General features: G+C 31.6%; 1 protein-coding gene across 1 annotated transcript in view; it reads right to left on the bottom strand.

Annotated features, from left to right (window-relative positions):
- The window catches only part of LOC113396244 (mitogen-activated protein kinase 1), a 62,965-nt gene that overhangs the window by 30,987 nt on the left and 10,943 nt on the right, over positions 1–21,035 (bottom strand). The gene's annotated exons all lie outside the window — the stretch shown is intronic.

The following is a 21,035-nucleotide window of genomic DNA, read 5'->3' as shown; positions in this document are numbered from 1 at the left end:
ATAAAAATTAAACACATAAATTGTCTCGGATCTGAAATCAAAATTAAGATTCACGTCTTGTAACCAACAAAATTAAACTAATATTACAAATACCGGCCTAGTTACAAAACCTCAGTCATATTTTAATAAAGATCATAACAAAGTTTATATTATAAATGACAAATAGCAAGTTGTTAGCGACGCTGAACAAACGTTACAGCTTTCGTCACAAACTCATAACTTGGTTATTTCATATAAAACGGATAATACGATTGTAAACATAAGTAATAAAATGTATTTGTAAGAGAATAGATGTAACTCATATAAATGTGAATATGATTAGCCTAATCCGTGACAATTTCGTTCACTTTATATCATCTCAATCCACTTCACTTCAAATCTCTGCTTCACTTTACCCCTGAGCGTATCGCTCGAGCACCGTTACCAAATATCGTTGATTTCCGTTATCCTTTGTATGTTATTTTAAATCAAAGAATTGATCTGAGCGTATCAGCGACGACAAATTAAACATATGAACGATTCTACATAGCGCAAACCATTCGTATATAGCTATAGTACGACACAACTTAGATGTCAATATTCGTAAAACCGATCACATCCGAATTAAGTGACATCAAAATCGTCAAACTTTATTTATTTCTTATGCGCAAATGATCTTTACGCAAACGTAATAATTTGTAATGTCATATAACCGAATATATTCGCCAAAATTAAATGACGATTGAATGATTTTTTTTTATTTGTCGACGCTACATTTAAATTGTGTTGTACTATACCCGACCCGACATTGATGTTGTGCAAGTTTATTATCTGTGATTGATCACATCGTAATATTTTTGACTAATTCGTAAAACAGTTATTTTTTTTATAGTTCTAACTAAGTTTAATAATGTATTCGAAAATATTTTGTTTTCATCCGTTTATAGATTTAAATCGACTTCATAGTCAAATAATAATATTATTCTTGACCCGTCAACCCTAATGTTCAGGCAACATTGAGGCATGTTTTTGAAATAGGTACGTTAATCTTTGTTCATTTGTTATTTAGCGGCTTATTAATTTTATTAAAATGTTACTACCTAATGTTTCCGATTTCTTTTAAACTAATGTAACTATTATATATATATGTACTATACATAGTTTCCCCACGCCCACGCCCATACCTTACATCACACCAATGGGCTACCAAACTTGGGAACTTGGATGTTATGTCCCGTGAGCCTGTAGTTACACTGGCTCGCTCACCCTTCAAACTGGAACACAAAGACACGAAATATTGCTGTTTGACGGTAGAATATCCTATAAGTGGATGTTACCTACCTAGAAGGGCTTGAACAAAGCCCTATCATAAAGGAAAAGGTTGCATCAACTCGGCCTGTGAACACCTCATGGATTTTCGTCATGACCACATGCCATAGGCCTATTTATAAGAGCCATTTCACAAATTTCCTTAAATATTAAAAAAAAAATGTTTACAATGCTCTTAAAATAAAACTAAAATTTTGAAATATGTACACCGTGCGTAATCCAATTAGTAAATTGCGTTAGAAGACTGATTTACGATCAATAACTCGTAACTAGCTGTAGCCCGTGTTTTACGTTCATATCAAATGTTCGCAAGATAATAAAAAAATATTATTACGAATGTATTACACATTTCTAGTAAATATGTCACTAGGTCAGTTGTATACATCCATTCAATTCATTTAAAAATGTAGAAAAAAGTACAGTATATATATAATACCTTTTTCATATAGGCTCTTATGAGTACTTTTCAAACGCAATTTTACCAGATAAATTAAAAGCCACCACCAGTTCCGGAGGGTGAAATGATTGATATTGATATGAATGATAATTTCAGACGATTCAATTAAAAAGATCATTAACTAGATATATATTTAATGTCAAATCACATATACATACTATATGTATATAAATTGTTAAGGAACGATTTAAGAGGTCAAGATTCAGCAATAAATAACTATTAACAAAACGACAACTTATTTTGTCGATAAAATATTCATATCAATTTCAGTATGACGTATTAATTAAAAAATATATATATTATTGAGTACAATTATTTATTTAAATCGCGTTTTAGAGGTTAGTCTTCAAGTCTTTATTTATATAAAAAATAACCTATATTCTTAATCGGTGTTCACTTGATCCAAATTTCATCAATTTCGGTTCAGTGGTTTGGCCGTAAAAGCGTAACAGACAGAGATACTTCCGCATTTATAATATTAGATAGATTGGTATATAATAAGGTGGTATTGAAAAATTTAGCAGGACGGTTACAACATAAAAAATCATATTACAATAATAACGTGATAGGTTTCGTGCAAATTGGGTAAAATAACAAAGGGATAAAAGTTGTTTTGTCCCGAGATCCGGCCTCGTGGATCTTGTTAGCCCCAAACGAGATATTCGATTGATAGCTGATGTACAAATTGAAAATGTTTCCTATATATTATGCAATATTTAAACTACCTTGCTGGGATGGAACTGCGTATCATGAGGTCTCGTGGTTCGATACCGGATCCTATAAAGTTTACTATCCTGCGACTTACCTGCAACTGAATCGACAGATGACTGATTCATGCATATGATTACGCGTTAATCCTAATTTTATTTGCCAATATATATCTCAAATTGATTGAAAGATTGCGAGTAGACAGACAGTCAGAAAGTTTAAATTCGGATGTTTGAGTGTTCGTATGTGTAAACAGCAGAAATTTCGAAATAGCAAGATTTTATTTATTTTATTTGCAAATACATATTATGTACTACAGCTGTCCGGTTCCAATAGAATATAACAGTTGGTGGCAGGGTTTTGTGCAAGCCCGTCTTCGTTTTATATGTATAGAGGAAAGTGAGTGAGCCAGTATAACTACAGACATATAACATCTTAACACGCAAGGTCGGTGGCGCATTGGTGTGATGTAATTAAGGATTATTATTTCTTACGGCGTCTATCGGCGGTGGTGACGATTTACCATCAGGTGACCCATTTGCCTGTCCGCCTACTTATTACATAAAAATAAAATAAAGTATCATTATTTATCAACCCGTAGTTGTAAGACCTGAGTAAAGGAATTATTAAGTTAGTCAAGCAGTTTTTATGCATTTTATGCTGTGTGTGCACACCGCACGACCACACGACCACAAATAAATTTCAAAAGAAAGAACGAATGATTATTATGTACGTAACGTATATAATACACGACAAATCGAAAGTATATTTTAAATTCCAGACCAAATTGTATACCAAACTCATTTTATGGCACGTTTGTGGACAATATCTTACTGCGGTGAACCGGTATATCGAGGTTTGAGTAGATCCGACTCTATGAACGTTAACATTTATTATTGGGTTAGTGATTGGCCTGAAGCGTTAGCTTGATGTGTTTCACGGAGCGTGTGAGACAAATAGCCTAAAACTATGTACTATATATACTATATGCCAAGCGAAAAAGGCGAATATATATTTTTTGGCTAACAAATGCGTGCCTATATTGGCAAACTAAAGATTAACTAAAGTAATTTACTTTCAAAGTTTTGTAATTATTATACACAGTATTCGATCTATTTTGAACTTAATGCAACATGTACGAGTATGTCCTCTGTGCATTTTCAAAAATTCAAAATAACATCATTTCACGAGGTTAAATTAACAAATTTCCAGAATAGACAGATAATTCGAAAGTAAGTCAGAAAACATTATTTTATAAAAACAAATATCTTCATTTCAGTCTATATCAATACGAATACACTCCATTGAAATTTATTTATATACCGAGACACCTTATAACGACTGAAACCTTTTACATAAGATATCTAACGAGACTTTCTCATTCTCTTTCATTAACATTAGATCTTATTATATGTGTAATATTTATAACGAAAACGCTTTCATCTACTAAATGCATAATACAATTTCTGGGGTTTGTTTTCCTCTCGACTGGTCTGTCTGTTTGTTCCGGCCAATCTTCAAAATAGCTGTAGCTTAAGTTACTTTTATTTTAGAAAATTAAATAGGGTATCGTGTATAAAAACTAAAAGCTTTGAAATTGATAACAAACTTGGATCAATTTTACGAGGACGTGAGTAACAGATCACAAATTAAAGTATTTTATAAAATATATATGTATATATATATTTTTATATATTATATACGCCAGTGTAACCTGAATTAAAATAAAATTCACTTTTCAATTTATTATAAAACGTGATATCTTCTATAACATTTACTTTATTTTTCTTAATTTAAGCTTCATAATTAAAATTAATCTATTTGCGTAAGTCAAATCTAAATAAAAGCCAATCAATGTAAATGAAGTGTTTTTTTTTATAATATCAACCATCATTCCAAGGCATCTTTTTGCGTTAGAAACGTTTCGTCTAAACGTTACTTGTAAAAAGCGTCACACTTAAGATTTAATTTTGAAATGTTACTATAATCGCGGCCAAAGTCGTCCGAAAAAATCGTCACAGAAATGAATTACAATTTTTTCATTACAATAACACAAATTTAGTAATGTATTCGCGGACCCTCTCTAATGTAATTGAAGAAAAAAAATATTAAAAGCAGACGAGGGTAGATGAATGAATAATTTTAATATACATATATATCCCTCTCCTCGAAATTATGATTACGTTTTATCGCAATAATATTTAACAAACGGCACGAAAACGAAGATTTAATATATTGTCGGGTGATTTTGTATGTTATTCCAATCATTATATATATTTGGAAATGCAAATGAACCGAGAAGGCAGATTTTGAGATATATGCTGGCGTGCTGCGTTTGTCGTTGGTGAGTTGAGGGGTGGTTCAACTTTTTATACACTGATTCAGCAAAGTAGTTGAATCGCAGAACAGTTATAGATTTTTCCTGCTTTCTACGAATAATCGAACTCGACAAAATTAAATCCGTTTAGAAAAAGATGAAAAATAGGTACTGAACTTTTTTGTCGCTGCCTTTTTATTTATAGAAGATTAAGTTTACCAACCTACTTTTGAATTTTCATTTATCGTATATTTTAATAACTATATTAAGACTAGACCACTTTCGTGACTAGACCTATTTCCGACCCAGTGACTAATAAAAAATATTATTGAATAAGTTTTTATAAATTGAATTGTAAAGTTTATATGCATGTTAGCCTAAGCAGCTGGAAGTAGAGGCCTACAGTTTAGAAAGTTACAGTTTAGAAGTTTAGTAGTTTGTATTTGAAATATTCAATAATGGTACAATGTTCTTAAAATAACTATGTTTTAAGTTTAACATAAGTCTATGTGAAAATAAAAGCATGATGACATATACAATACGAAATAACTCTAGAAATCCAACGAGTAACATTTTTGCAATTATAAAAAACAAGTCAACAATTTAAGTCAACATTTTCTAATTTCCTTCAAAATTTCCCACACATTCCTTTATTGATTTTGATATTTTGCTAAAAAAATCTTTGAAGTAAATATGATTAGAAAAAAGTACCCAAAAACTCTACATCAAAACCTTCCAAGTTATGACGTTGAACTTCAATTATTCGCTAGCTATTTTTGAGGTAAAGTGCAATTTAAAAATACCCGAACGGCATTCGTTAGTCCGCTATCATGACCTAGTTTTATGAAAACCTTATAAAAAGTCAAATACCATTTAATAGATGCAGACGTAAGCAAACTACATCTTAATTTTATGTGCGTTTTAAAAAAAAACTTAGTTAAGAAGAGAACTCCAAAATCTATATATCATATTATGAAACAAAGACCCATCTGCCGCGTCTGTCTAACGTCTCAAACTCAAAAACTATTGAACGGATTTTAATACGATTTGCACCAAATTTGATTGCTGGAGATTAGGTATATCATTCAAATTAAAGTTATGAGTAAATTAGTTGGTATACGACGATAACGATGGAGTTACAAAGACGATAGAGTTATACATGTATTTAAAAAAAAAATACATCAAAAAAAACTTTTTAATTTGACCAGTAGCTTCTGAAAGTATTAAAAGACGTTAATAAAGAAATAATAAGAATAAAGAAGCAGGGCGTACGGTAAGACGGGGTATTAGCTCTCGGTAGAATGGCTAGGTACGTCAGGAGATACGAAACGAATACTAACTCCGAGCTCTTTTATTATCCACATAATCTTGTAAAGAACAATTTGCTGAATTTATTAATATTTTTAGAATAATTTCTTATATTTTCTAGTTGAGAAAACATCCTTTTTATATACAGTTCACGTTGTTTGAGATGTAAGGACGATTTTGTGATGTGAAATTGTCACTTGTTAGCATATCGAGGGTTGAGCACACCCACGTTTACGCGACGTGAGGCGTATAAAATGAGCTTCTAATTTTTTATTGGTAAATGTATATAATATGCGGCATTTTATGGACTCTGTCGCAAAAAGCCATGCAAAGGCGGAAACTTAGTGTTACACGTTTTTCTTATGCAACTTATCGACTCTCCTGTTTATAATATTGGTACGATTTTTATCAAATCCTTGATTTTGTTGTGGATATATTTACTATTGTTGTGATATATATTGTGACATTGCAGTTAATTTTCGTACTTTACTTGAAACATACCGAAGAGATTTATATAGCTCTACACAAATAGCTCACTGTTTTAGCTACGTAACTGTTATGTCTATGTGATAGTTAACCCAAAACATATATTTTTTGTTTACAAATATCGGCTTCGGATTATATTTTTTGGGCGATCATTTTATCAATTGAACTTATAATATATGTATTAAATAGATCGTTGTTTTTTATTCATGAACAAGAGTCTTATTTCTGTAATGCAAATTCCACTTTTTACTAATCACTACATAGAATAAATCAAAGTCGCTTCCTGCTGTCTGTCCCTATGTATGCTTAGATCTTAAAACTACGCAACGGATTTTGATGCGGTTTTTTTTATTAATAGTGAATCGAGAGCAAGGTTTATATGTTTAAAACATGCATTATAGTTGAGAAATACTGTCAATTTTAAAGGTTTCTAATGTGATGTCGTAAATAAACACATTTTTTGAGCTTATATTGCAAACGTGGGCTGGACCCTACGAGATAGATCAAAATAATGTACAACAGTATTGTACACCTTAAAATGGTCTTCAAAAAAGTCCGCAATAGTATCTCTTAGGGATAACCCATATTGCACCCGTGCGAAGCCGGGGCGGGTCGCTAGTAAAGCACCGTCTAGTGTCAGTTATTGGCTAGCCGGAAAACTGCGTTCAGAATAGTTTTCACATAACGAAATAGTAAAATATACTATTATCTTTGTCACTAAATACTTATATGTATGTTTAATAAATAATTAGTTAAAAAAAAGGTTTGATTTTAATTTTTTTATTTTTGCTATTAGAATAAAAATAAAAAAAAACATTGACATCGCACAGCAAACATTTTTTTATATAACCGTTTAAATAATGTTTTTACTTGTATAAAAATAAATAATATAAAAAAGAAAACGAAGCTAAAACATAAGTAATGAGCCATAAAAACCGATAATTTACTGTAAGGATGATTTATCTATGCTATTAGCACCAACATTCACTGGTGTATGAGAGATGAACAGACGTTATTCCAGCGTTTCAATATTCAGTCATATTTCAGTTCACTGCCATTCGTCACAGTCCGGCTTTTCAATCATATTTAAGCTCGATACAATTTGTCACAAAGGATATTATAACTGAATACTCTTGATGCAACACAAGGCGAATTTATTGATGTACCAGTCGTCAGTCTCGCTGCAAATCCATGTAGATAGCTATCACTTACTGCCAGCAATGCTTTGTACCTCAATATATTGCACATGCAAGTACTTCTTTTATTTTTAATAAAGAATCAAGTACTTAGCAAACTATAATCATTCAAACCAATTATCAATGTCACTGAGCAAGCAATTGGGCAAGGAAGTGGGCAGCAGGAATAGAAATACACTCATTGCATTCGATAAAAGACCACTCACACAGTAAATAGTTTACTTTAAGAAGCAATGGGCATTAAGTATAATGTAAATAGGATTATAATGGTCTTCTTAGGTGATAATTTCATATCACATGTGATAGATTACGTAATATTTAAAACGCAGACCACGTGATCAAATCCTTTATTCAATTTATTTAAAGTAATACATGAAACCGAGACCCAAAACATAGCCAAACTTTTTGCATTATACATTGTAGAAATTTCTATCTCTCTTATAATGTTGTAATTTGTATTCTAATAAAATAAGTTTAATAACACAACTCATCGTGTTACGGTAATTTGATACCACCAGAATAAGTATTATGAGGAAAGTTTAGAACATTGAAGCTTGTATTTCAAATTATTTTCCTAAAAATATTTTATTGTTGAGTTAGGGACTTAAGCCTATCTGGATAGGTACCACCCACACATCTGATATTCTAGGCGAAACAGCAGTACTTAGTATCGGTACAGTCTGAAGGACGAACGCAGAATAATTGCAATTACAAGGGACATAACTTCTTAGTTTCCAAGGTTGATGGTGATGTAAGGAAGATAATTGACACAGCGTTTATGTTTTGGACGGAGGTTACCATTAACCATAAGGTGGTCCATTTGTCCGTACGCCTACGAATAAAAAAGACAAAAAAAAGCTTTGCTAGTAATGTCATCATTCATCATCGTTTTGAACTGCAATAACCGCTAATCTTAAAACGCAATTAGTGTTGTAACAACAGAACCACATATTCATTAGGAAACGTCGTAGAGAAGGCGTATTAATGGGTGCTAGTTCAATTAGTCACACGAAATCGTACGATAATCGATTGTCAATTCCGCGCCAGGTGACCTGCATAGGATTGCAACGAATCACAGTCGAAGTTACAACAAAATGGAGTCCCATCACCGAGTGCTTGCAATCGATTTAAGTTAAAAAATATATTATTAGACATGATTTTTTTAATGAGTTATAGCAATTCCGATTTTAAAGAATTACTAATAATTCAATTTTACGCATTAAGCTCGGGGTCAGGAATTTTATTTCTACATCGCTAGGCGACCTGTAAGCCATCGCGCTATTTGTTTGTTTGTCGTACGCACTAATCTGATGAAATACTAGTTCGATTTGAAATATTCAGTGTTAGATAGCCCATTTATCGAGGAAGGCTGTAATCCTATTTTTTGCACGATACGACCAATAGGAGCGGAGTCTTCATGAAAAATGTTGCAAAACGGAGTTAAAATTATTCCTTAATGTTTCGCAAAAAATCATGTATGACAGAATCTCTAATATAACCGAGTTAGCCACTTCAATATATAGTTTATGCTCAAATAAAGTTTAATATTCCGTAGGGCAAAAAAGTTACCTTAGTTTAGAAATGCAGTACACTAAATAACCCGCAAACATCAAAATAAGAAAAACATTGTGCTATCTTTGGTAATATGAAGTAGCACGTAATTATTATATTGAGTATATGTTGCCAACCTACTTTATTAGGCGTAAATCAAAATTAAACATTTTTTTTAAATGTAGCGTAATGTACCATTACTATATTACCTATTTCCATGACATCGACTTGTATATAAAGTTATACATTCAAAACCTAACAATGAGTTAGAAAATAATTACTCTAATTATTTACACGTGAATGACTAATATACATATTAAAAACACATTTACAAATAAATATTCTTAACGACATTGATCGGTGTTTACATAACTGAATTCATAAATTCAAACCGGATCATTCGAGATCATTGAACTGATGTAATGGCAAAATACCGAACTTCGAACTTATTACATACGACATTAATTTGAATCCATACTTTCTACACTTATATTTTTCATTCCATTCTGACGCAGGGGCCGTGAAAACGAGAGCTCTTCGGTGGGTCAAAGAGCACTTGCTTTTAGCTAAATCCGTGGTCCAACTAGTGGATAGCTCTCGGGTTACACGAGTACCTACGATTATTCGTATTGTAAAATTAAAAGCATTTTACTTCTTTTAAAATTCAAATTTAAAGTTAAGCAGTAAGCTAAGTTCGATATGTCCTGAGAGCTAAAGTACTTTAAATTTAAATTGATATAGTAATAGCGATACATCGCTTAGGGGGATCGCGTTACGAGACAAATTATATGATGTATTCCTAAATCTAATACGTCAGCCACATACGAATTTACGTTACAAAAGATTATACACGTAAATAACCAAAATATTCACATATTCACAAAAAAAATATCAAAGGCCTAATTTCACTCGTTTGTATTTAACTAAAAACCGACAAGCAGACGGAAATTTATATTTGCGTTATTGGCAATTAAGAAAATTAATGGTCGCCCCCCTTGGTCAAAATTCAACCTTTATACATTTTTAACAAGATAAGTTATATAATTTTTTTAAATATATTAGGTAATGTATAGATTAGAAAAGTCAGTTTAATTTTATTCAAAGTCGAATGCACCCGCCTCTTTGTGTTAAATGGTAAACGTAACAATTTCCGCCTTCAAAGATATCATTAAGTTGTCTTTCAGCGAGTCTTGCAAATTAAAGTTGAGTGCTGTTCGTTTTAATTTAACAGACTCACATTTATAAGCCAATTTAAACATCTTTAGCAACAATAATAGGCAATAATTTTGAGGGAAACGTTTTATTTAAATTTAACTCCAGATACTAGCTGCTACTTGAGAATTGTCGATGTAACATTTTAAGGACAACGTTTATAAATAAGCTACTTGATAGAAGGTGTTTATCATTGTCGAATATATAAGGACCTGCTCAGTTGGAAGCACAGAAATATAAAGTATTAGTATGCAACGGTAGTCTGAGAGGGTTGTTCTCATTTACAAACCGTTGCACATACTTTTGAAGTAGAAGTTCGGACAAAACAACGCAAGCTACTTAGTGATAAGTCTATGGGCAAGATCGTTTAGCCAGTGTAACTTAATGGACATAATATCTTAGTTTCTATGGTCGATAGCGCATTGGCGTTGTAAGGATTGGTTAATTTTTATCAAAACACTACTTACTATCAGGAGACATTTCCCCGTACAACTATCTTTTTCCATTCTACTTTAAATTTTTCATGTTAGAAGCAAGATCAATAAACTACGTTTATAAACGAATTTATATCAATTATTCGAAACAGACCCATCCATCAATAAAATTTCATCCAACTTTGACTTTAATTTGGAAGTTAGCCTTATTTACGTTAATAATTAAAAACCATCAAAAACGAGTGATAAATTGTCTTCATAATTACAAATTTTACTTAAACATTTGAAAAATTTACAAGAAACAAAAGTGATGATTACATTTTAATATTAAGTAATTACATCCTATAATTACATGTTGAAACATAACAGTGATTGTATCACATGTACCGACCGATAATGACCTGCTGTTGGATAAAAACCTCCTTTGTTTAAAACAAATTAAGAAACGAGAAGAGATGGAATTAAAAAGTTTGGGAGATTCCATATGTTACAGATGTATGTATGTGATTTCTGAAACAAACTTGTATGTGTTTTACGATGAACACATTGACGAGCTACGTATATATAGAAAGAGAGACAGCAAATGGTAAATTTAATGGTATTTGTTTTTAAAAACAGCATTATTCTTCTCCACATTGGGACATTACAGCTAATTTTGAAGACATAAGCTTTTCCAATTCTTGTTTATACAGTATTAATACTGTTTAGTATCTGCTATATATTCTGTGATTTTCTAATTAAGGAGAACTTCAATTAAGGACAATTTGGCATTAAACCGCGATCACTGGACCCCATTACTGGTTGGCGGAAATATATTAGAACATTCATTTACAACCTCAAAATCTAATTTAATTGTTTTAATACAGGGGGGAGTATTTGAAAGACGTTCAATTTATTTGAAATCCCTAAAGATGGGTGTTTTAATCAAATCGAGTTAAGAGATAAGCTGAATAAGATATACACCCTGGGACGTTTAATATCGATAAACTTGCTGTTGTTCATTGATTAGTTGCTTCTTTGTCCGTAGTCAGTAGTACCTTGTAATTAAGCTGGTTAGGGCGCGGATATACGTTACATCGCTTAATTTGAGTTATATTAATACCTTTTTTTCTCGGTAATCCTGAGCGAAAAAATAAAATTTACATAAATGTTAACCAATTTCGTATATAGAATTTCCCCTTCTTTTCCAAAAAAAATAAAATAAAATTTGATGTAATACCAATAAACACGTTCAGTTCCCCTGAATTTGTATTTATTACCTTTTTTTTATTAATCAAAAGATTTTTTATGTACATTGAAATATTAAGTAACACAATACTACAACACTAAGCGCACCTTCGGCTTATAAAAGATGTTTTTTTTTTTCTTTGTTATTTCACATAATCGATAGGCACAAATTACGATACCTTCTGTCTGTTTATAAGGATGAACGACGAAACATCGTTCTGAAAGGATCTTTGGACTAGAAGCTTTGGATATTCGGGCCTGGGGGTGCGAGGTTTTCGGGAGACATATTTATCGGTAACGCCCAATCGGGCAAAATCAAAGGCATATATTATCCACCTCTTTAAAATAGCGACATTAATTAAATATACACACATATATTTAAGCTAGCTAGATCGTATACAATGCTGCTGCTATGATCAATATAGCAAATGAGTCGTTAAATAAGATGTGCCATCTTGGCTCACACGATTTAACGATCTTACATTACCAATGGACATTTATTATTAATGGTCTTTTAATTACAGTAGCACACTTACTTTGTAGATTGAAACAAAACAAAATATTTAATAATAATCAAAATTAAAATGTTTTGTAACTGACTATAGAAGAATTACCTGCATTGAACCTAAACAGAAAATTGCATACTTTTTTTATACAATATCGGCTTAAAGTACATCAACTTGAAAAATATTTTTTTCTTAAACTGTAAATATACTCATGAAACAAAATGGTTATTAAACTTAAAATCCAATATTAATCCAAGCTAAAGTTGCGACGTAGAGATTGATTAATCTTTAGCAAAATTGGAATTTCGCCAGCAAGCTGAAAGGAACTATTATATCTTTGGTAGCTAACGATTTGACTTAAAATACACTTACCAAAGTATTTTGTTGTGAAGTTAGTAGCTGTTATATAAAATCTTAACAAGCCTTATTACATGGAAAATGCCCTTTTTAATCCGCTTAGAGGCTCTTGTTGTACAATAATAGATGCGCTTGGGAAATAGAGATTCAGACTTTATTTTTAATACTTTTACGTTGAATTTTCTGTAAAATAACTTGTAATTTTCGACTATTATGGAATTAACAAACAACAACGCTTAAAATAGCACGAATTAAGTATTAATCACACAAAACATTCATAAGATTTTACTCTCGCCGCGCAAACAATGTAAATAAAGATTAATCGAAAAATAATGATACGCATCTTTTCATTATGAAAATACAAGAACAGGGGTCACAAAATAAAAATGAGCCCAAAACTGAACAATAATAAATGCACATATAATATCAATTTTATTGAAACATTTAAAATCATCCATTACTGGCCAATTAATTTAAGATTTTTAATTTGAGCATTTACTTTTTAGACCATTTTGGTACGTATAATTTTCAAAACAAAACTATTTTCTATTTAACGGTTTATCTCATAAAACACTATTAATATCATTTATTCTTTCGATTTTATACGATAAATATTTGCTATCTGAAAATACTTTTATCATACATTGAATCCATCATCAAAGTGATCTCCTAAAAAAAATCTAGCTTAAATAAAGATTGAAATCTTTATTAAATTATTTTGCTTCTCACACTATAAATTTCAGCATGTCTAATAAAAGCTTATTCAAGTTGTTCGTGGAGAAATATTAGTATTTACGAAACGTATACGCAGCGTGTAACACGGAGGCTGTAATTTTCGACGAAGCTAAATCGACGAACCGTAAGTGATAACATTACGAGGTCGCCTGAGGAGCGCGGGTAACGTACCGCGAATATGTAAAATTTCAGAAGTCTCCGTATTTCATCTATGAACATAATTTCTTATTTTCCGTTTTATAGCTTTTATATTGGATCATTATTTGGATAAAATTTTGTGCGTAAATCTCTTGTAATTGTGTTGGTTTAAATATTAATGGTTTTAGTTTTAAGTAAATAATTACATAGTGGTAGAGTTTTATGAGAGCTTGTTAAGTACATCTACAGCCAATCCGCAAAACTTTGCATCCATGTGTTCCGGGAAGGGTGAGCGCCAGTTTAATTAATAAACATATGCATATATTAAGTTCTCATGTTAGGCAGCGTACGGTATGAGAAATACCCAATATTTTTGGGTGTCAATGCGCGTAAACTGGGACTTAGCAACAGATGCCCGTTACATTTTAAATTCAATAATTTAAAATTTCGTATTTCTGACATATTGTAAACATTTATCATAATATGTAAATATATTTACTTTAAACATAGCGATACTATGGAACTATTATAACATAATATTGTATTATAAGCTTCTTTACTGGGCACACTGTTAGCTTAGTTGCTAGTTAATCTTACGAGATTTTTTATGACGAAATGTATAAATTACAAGTATCAAGAAATGTTAAAAATAGAAAACGCAAACTTTTAAATTGAATCGAGGCTCTATTGTGCTACAATTTAACAACCAAATATACACATACACCCTAAAAGCGATGTCAGTAACGCCTTTTTGAGTGAAATATCGTATGACAAAATAATTATCTATAAGACCTTTTTCCATTTATTAGGTTGTCGTGTAATATGAAGAGACTTCGACCGTATTGTTTACTTTCTGCTTGACCTAAAATTACAATAGAGTTTGAAAGACGACCTCTCGAAACGTGAAATGACAAAAACGGGTCGTAACCCTCTCAGAAAGATATACAATACTGTGGTAATATGTAGAAAAACAAAATGTTAAGACAAAAAAAAAACTGTAATCGAATTTTGAAGGGATCTGATATAATCCAGTTACTCCAAAATTCACATGACAGAGAAATTATTTGCATAAAAAAAAAACAATTTTCAATATATGTTGTTATTGCTGTTTAAACTTACTGAAATTGCATATTTTTTAAAATAGATTAGTCAAAGATTACAAAGATATCATCGCATATTTCTGAACGAATGACAAAATATGGTTGTGTTCTTAATATTGTGTTGGAATGCAACAATATATAGGTATTCGTACACATCAAATTGTAACCCGTAAACCCTTACGGTGACCCTTGGTTAGATTACCGTATTACGTTTTGTACCGAAATTCATTTGAAATTGATGCCAGAATTGTCAAAGTACCTAAAGGTAATATCTGAAGCTGTAATTTCTTTATCAGAAGGCTGTGGGTGAACACTGGTGCTATATAGTATCTACTTAAAGCTAAGAAAAGTCTAAACTCTATTCTCTCATACTCGTAAACCCATTGATGATCACATTTAACTTGACCGAAAAAGTTCAAGCGCAGAAATTAAAGCATTTCGAGGCACGGAAGTGTAAACGTTGCCAATTTTCAGACTCCATGCCGCTAAATAAATTCTCGACGGAAAAATTCAATAACTTTTTATCGACCAAACTTCAAATTTAATTTTCGATTTAAATTCAGAATTTCGGTATATCTGACCTTATAAGCCTGTCAATAGATCAACGAGGCAGCCAAAACGTATTTGTAAACGGTCATAATGACCTCTTATTTGATAGGCACTTATGACACTATGGTTATTGCGAACACTACATTTTGTTTTGATATGAATATAGTAACAGAATTGCTAAGGTGACATATCGCTAATGGATAGTTATATTTCTAAGCCGTGCCTTCGACTGCTTCTTACCCTCCACGCGATACCACAATTTATATTGTAATTTATACCTACACGAAACTTCGTTTGATTTACTTAAGAAACAGTCACATAATGTTCCACGTCGTTACACAATATACCTGCTGTGCCCCTACATTAAGTGAAATAAACAATCAGACCTCACTTAGGCATGTAGGTACATTAAGATATTATTTTTCACAAGGCACGTAGTTTTATAAGATATTTTCCTCGTGAGCGTGTGAAGTAGTAATAAGCACATAAATGTTATACAAGTTTTAAGTATAGTTTATGACTTGACAGTTCGAATATTATATTAGCAGCAATAACATATTACATTGACAGCAAATAATGCAACTAATCTAACCTACTTAGACACAATACGTGATTCATAAACGCAAAATGATTATGTGAAATTACTTTGCTTTCATTATTATCATGCTATTACTATTAAAATTATTATACTTTTCGTGCATTTTTATTGACTTTCAAGGTTCATCCCGCTTGTAAGGAAAGAGTATAGGATGAGTTAGGTGTGACGTACATTGTTCCAGGACAAAAAGTTACCTATGTAGTATTAAGATCATTTGGCACAGGTTTAGTCTGGATAGGTCTTGACCTATCACGCCATTATACACACAAAGTGAAATTACGCCACTTTGGCACAGATATAGTCTGGACTAAACTGGCAAAGTGGCGTGATTGAGTTACAAACATATATCCTTCGAATCTCTCATTTATAATATAATTGACTTATTTAATATTCAACAAAATATTCCAGTAGTAACGAACCTTAGAAGAAGGTATTATTTTAAAGGCATCATAAACTTATATATAAAATTAAACTTATCTAATAACATTCCCCCAATATCAATCGCGTTAATAAGATCGATAAATAAAAGGGCATTCGTAATAAACACTCCATTCGTTGCTCTACAATTAATTAAAACAGTTCGAATCTTAATTAAGGAACATTTGTTAGACGGTACGCAATTTCCTCAGATGAAAACTTCAGCAACAATTAATTAATAAATGATATACACACAGAGGTTCTATTATTTAAGGTTCACAATGCGGACTCAATGTTAAATTTTATAGATATATTAATTTAGATTTTTAAAATATCAATGTTAAAACAAAGTCCATGTCATTTTTGAGCCATAATACAAAACCGTTTTCTCTTCAATTTAATCCAATTTATCAGTAAAATTGTTAACGTTATCGTAATAACACTCGATTGTATGGAATAGACATTATGTTTCGAGCAATACATTACATATTTTGTTATTTATTATTCAAAGTATATGGGTCATATTCTAAGTACAAAATCAAACCGTTGGTTGGTTAGTCGATTCTTAGCTAATTATACAGTGCTTTCTCACGACCCTTTTAAGTTCCGACGAACTTCATCCAACCGTACCGAAAGTAATTATAGTATTAACTGAAGCGAATTAGGATGTTTGTAAATGACGCAGAAAACATTGCTCGTTTATCAAAATCGTCTATGTCTGGAGACATGGCGAAAAGCCACAGTACTTTCTCATACTACAAATTCATGATGCCGTATATATCTCATTCAAACTTTATTATGATAAGGCGGCTGTTTGAGATATTCGTAATAATCTTCACCCAGGTGACCCTACCAGATGAAATGGAGTAGCGCCACGGCGCCATAAATTCTCAGCATTACCCGTTGAATTTAAATGTCATAATAATATAATACGTACATATATTATATAACGTATTTTCAAACTAGCTTCATAACCGTGAACAATGTTATGAAATTGTAATATGAGACAACATCAACTCAATTTAACTCGAAAACAAAGCCATCCATGAACAAAAAGTTCACTATGATGTTGCTCTTGTCTAGTGACCATTGTTCAGAAACAATGGTATAGGCTATTGGAATAGTGATGGACCGAGCCGCTTAATTTAGAAATTGAGTTCTATGGAACTCGTTCTAAATACGAAATAAATCGTTGCAGAAATAAAAATCACAGTACTTTGGAAAAAAGGTCCCATAATCACATCCTCATTTACAATTCTGGACAAGAGAAATAGCATATTTAAAAAGTATACTAAAAACGCCATTAAAATCAATAGAAAGCCTGTCGTTTTAAAATTTCACTGCTATTATTGCTATCATCTTTAAGCTACATTCGGTTCAGTATTGGTAGAATGTGCGTGAAGAACATATTTTACAAATCGTATTACCGACTTTTTCCGTAACATCTATACAATAGCATATTTTCTCATATTTCAAGTCCCGGTGTGTCCTCACCAGTTTTATTATACGTATTGTATGTCACGCAGTAAACACTATTACCATTCGTACAGGAAAAAGGGCGAAAATACACGAATAGATACGACAGTACACGATGATGTAATGTCATAATATGCCACAATTATCTGACTCACGACTAATCGTTGTAGAGTCTACTTCCGTTTACCACAAAAACGGCTTCGACTTCTTAATCCTCATCTAGCTTAGCTGAACAATGGCGGTATGAATAAACATGGAACTATGTCATCCGTTTTATCTTCAGACTTAATACGGTTTCCTCTAAGCTTCACCGTATGTTTATTAATAAGGATACCAGCGTATTTACAAAATTGTAGTTGGAAACGTAATTATTCTAAAAAAGGATACGATTTTAATTATTATAAGTAAAATGGTAACTTTTAAGCATTTAATTTAATAATTTCAGCATTAGGATTTAGAGATTACTTTCCATCAGCTAATCCAGCTTAATTTTTGTATTAGACTAATAAAATTGAAGCTATTTTGTTTCATGATAATCACTAGGAGGATATCTTTAACATCAACAATAAAATTAACAATTACATATTCGACTTTTCTTTTTACTGAAATTTAAATCACGATTCGAGGCATCTATTTTTCTATATAATGAAATGTTCATTTATAATAGTAACTTTATCATGCAACGGTGGACGTTACAGACTTTAAAGTCCGAATATGTAATTAACGAATAATTTTTGTCATTAAAGGTGAACGAACGGACTTGTCACAATGTTTAATTAAGGCTAATTGAAACAATCACTACTATATAAACTCAGATATTAATAATAAATACCACATGGGTATAACGTTTTGACTAATTAAGGAGAACGTGAAGGACGAATGACCGCATTATACTAATGCTATTATAATTAAACAGTTCATAAGCTTAAGCCTTATACGCTCAAATATGTTACGGATTTTGCGCAAAGCTGACGACATACAAAGAACTCACATACAAAGTCTCGGAAACTCCAACATCACTAATATATAGTCATTTTTTTTATGGTATAAGTTGACGGACGAGCATATGGACCACCTGATGGTAAGTGGTCACCACAAGAAATATTAACCATTCCTTACACGGCCAATGCGCCACCAACCTTGGGAACTAAGATGTTGTCTCTTGTGCTTGTAGTTACGCTGAGTCACTTATATTTCAAACCGGAACACAACAATACTGAGTGCTGTTGTTAGGCGGTAGAATATCCGACGACTGGGTGGTACCTACCCAGATAGGCTTGCACAAAGCCCTACCACCAAATAACTTAAGTAAGTTATTCTCATCTGACGACTTACTAAACATGTAACTCTAAGTACTAATGTAATTCAAATAAATTTTATTTATTTAAGCTTTACATCTTGTACATTATACATCATCCCTTAATGACTAATTCGATCGACCGTTTGTTATATGAGATAAATAGCGAGAGAGAGCCATTACATCACGGTCCGTTTGACCGTGTAATTTCTCTTGTCGCGTCATTTGACCTATCGACCGATACCCGACATTACCTATTTGTGTCGATGGGTTTATTCCCAAGAGCAATGGAAATAGCTAGAAAATAAATCGAAAGTAAATACATACATTTATCTTCTCCTTTCGAGGACGTATCGAAGATTAATCGACCGCGCATTATTCGACATATCTACCGTAAAGCGATTTTTCAAGAAATATCCGTCTGTTCTATTCATTGGACCAACTCATCTGATTGTGTAAACAGAGGACTATAATCAGTGTTACCCAATAAATTGACAAAATAGTTAATGATCATTATTACAGATATTAATACTAGCGATTGTAATATATGTACATAGCAATATAAAAAATTGTAGCGAGTTGAAGCCGACCAAGTGACAAATGATCGACGTTCATGGCTGGCTTGGCGTGGTCGTGGCACTGCCCCAGCCCGGAGGTCCGGAGTGCAATCTAACGGAATAACTCACGCGGCGAGACGAGAGCAACATGGCCATCGAGCGAAAAGACGTAGATTTCTATTGTAAAAGATTTTTCGTTTTATGTTCGTGATATCGATTTCAATTCTAGAACTTTCAATAGAAACACTTGATGTTTATTTTCTATCGAAGCGATTGGAATTGAAAATGCCTTGAAGTAAAAATCTACTTCATAAAACTTACATTAATGTTGTTTATTTTAATAATTTATTTAATGACCAGATTGGAATTTCGTATAATAGAATAATCGGCTGTTATAAATATACGATATTAGAACAAATTTATATCAAGTTAAATTGTGCAAATATATATTTACATTTAAGTTATATATTTTTAGAGGTTTCAGGAAGCTGATGAAAGTTTCCTCAATTGCGACAAAGTTTTTATTACAAGGAATAAAAAGTTATTCAAATACTTTCTTGGTTCGGGAGAAGTTCTACTAAAATTATAAGAATATGTTATATATAGAATTACAAAAACCTTGGATACTATAATTAGAGGAAGAGTTTAGTTTAAATACTTATCTTTAAACAAGATTGATCAATTTAATTGTTCTGTTTATTTCTTTCTATTTGCCAATAAATATTAGATCTTATTTTAATTGTTGTTGATTTTTCAATTACTTCTTTTTCATTTTTACTTTGACTGAAAGTAAATAAAGGGGACATAAAAAGTCCTTAATAATTTATACATTATTTTGTTTTACCAGAATCTATCAATATCTTATTTGTTTTTCTTTTTGAATTTGACTAGCGAAACGCGGACGTTAACAGTATTTTATTAAATAAATAAACAATTATTTTAGGGTTTCTAAGAAATATTTTATCATAAATAAGTTTAGATTCCCGCGTTTACGATACAGGTAATACTTAATAGATAAAAGACCATTCAAATAGAAAACAAACGAATGAATAATATAATTTTAACGAAATCCATATCACATGTTTTTACTTGTACTGATAA

Source organism: Vanessa tameamea, chromosome 8, assembly GCF_037043105.1.
Source record: "Vanessa tameamea isolate UH-Manoa-2023 chromosome 8, ilVanTame1 primary haplotype, whole genome shotgun sequence".
Taxonomy (NCBI): domain Eukaryota; kingdom Metazoa; phylum Arthropoda; class Insecta; order Lepidoptera; family Nymphalidae; genus Vanessa; species Vanessa tameamea.
Note: the sequence above shows the minus strand (reverse complement) of the source record. Positions and strands in the feature narration are given on the sequence as shown.